This window comes from Carlito syrichta, unplaced genomic scaffold (genome assembly GCF_000164805.1).
Source record: "Carlito syrichta isolate Samal-C Ts95f unplaced genomic scaffold, Tarsius_syrichta-2.0.1 Scaffold311628, whole genome shotgun sequence".
Lineage (NCBI taxonomy): Eukaryota > Metazoa > Chordata > Mammalia > Primates > Tarsiidae > Carlito > Carlito syrichta.
This window is the reverse complement of record NW_007255724.1, coordinates 750,940-752,140: the sequence shown is the minus strand read 5'-3', so window position 1 is coordinate 752,140 and position 1,201 is coordinate 750,940. Positions and strand designations below refer to the sequence as shown.

At 43.4% G+C, this 1,201-nt stretch overlaps 1 pseudogene; it reads left to right on the top strand.

Annotated features, from left to right (window-relative positions):
* The first annotated feature begins 11 nt into the window (after window positions 1-11).
* LOC103271417 overlaps window positions 12-1,201 on the top strand; it is a 4,584-nt pseudogene continuing 3,394 nt past the window's right edge.

The window sequence follows — 1,201 nt, the reverse complement described above, 5'->3', positions numbered from 1 at the left end:
GACGCCCGGCGGGGGTTCGACGCGCGCCAAGCCAGGGATTATCTTGAACACATAACGTCCATTGGCCCCAGGACTACAGGAAGTCCAGAAAATGAAATTCTGACGGTGTACTACCTTTTGGAACAGATTAAACTGATTGAAGTGCAAAGCAGCAGGCTTCATAAGATTTCAGTGACTGGACAACGGCCCACAGACTCTTTTAGCATTGACTTCCTGGGAGGTTTTACAAGCTACCATGATAACATCACCAATGTGGTGGTAAAGCTGGAACCCAAAGATGGAGGCCAGCATGCTGTCCTGGCTAACTGCCATTTTGATTCAGTGGCAAGCTCAGCAGGTGCCAGTGATGATGCAGTTAGCTGTTCAGTGATGCTTGAAGTCCTTCCTGTCTCGTTCATGTCTTCAGAAGTCTTATATATCATGCTGTCATATTTCTTCATGCTGAGGAAGATGTATTGCAAGCCAGTCAGGCTTCTTTACTCAGCACCCCTGGGCCAGCTTGATTGGCGCATTTATTAACCTGGAAGCAGCAGGAGTAGGAGGGAAAGAACTAGAATTCCAAACCAGTTCTGAAAATCCTTGGCTGGTTCAAGCTTATGTTTCAGTAACTAAAACACCCTTTTGCTTCTGTGGTGGCTCAAGAGGTTTCTCAGAGTGGAATCATTCCTTCAGATACTGACTTTCATATCTACAGAGATTTTGGGAACATTCCAGGAATAGACTTAGCTTTTATGGAGAACGGATACATTTGTCACATCACGTATGCCACGACGGACAAAATTCTAACAGATTCCATTCAGAGAGCAGGTGACATTTTAGCTGTTCTTAAATATTTAGCCACATTTGATATGCTAGCTGCTTCTTCTAAGTATCAACATGGAAACTTGTTCTTCTTTGATGTGCTAGGCCTGTTTGTCATTGCCTACTCCTCTTATATTGGCTCAATAATAAACTACTTGGTGATAATGGCTATCGTTTTGTACCTGGATAAAAAATTGTTACAGCTTAAACATAAGACTGACAACTAGCTACAATCATCAAAACAGCTTGGTATTGGTACAGGAACAGGCATATAGATCAATGGAACAGAATTGAGATTCCAGAAGCAAAACCTCAATTTCTCAACCAACTCATCTTCGACAAAGCCCCCACCACCTACCACTGGGGAGAGGAGAACCTATACAGTAAATGGTGCTGGGAA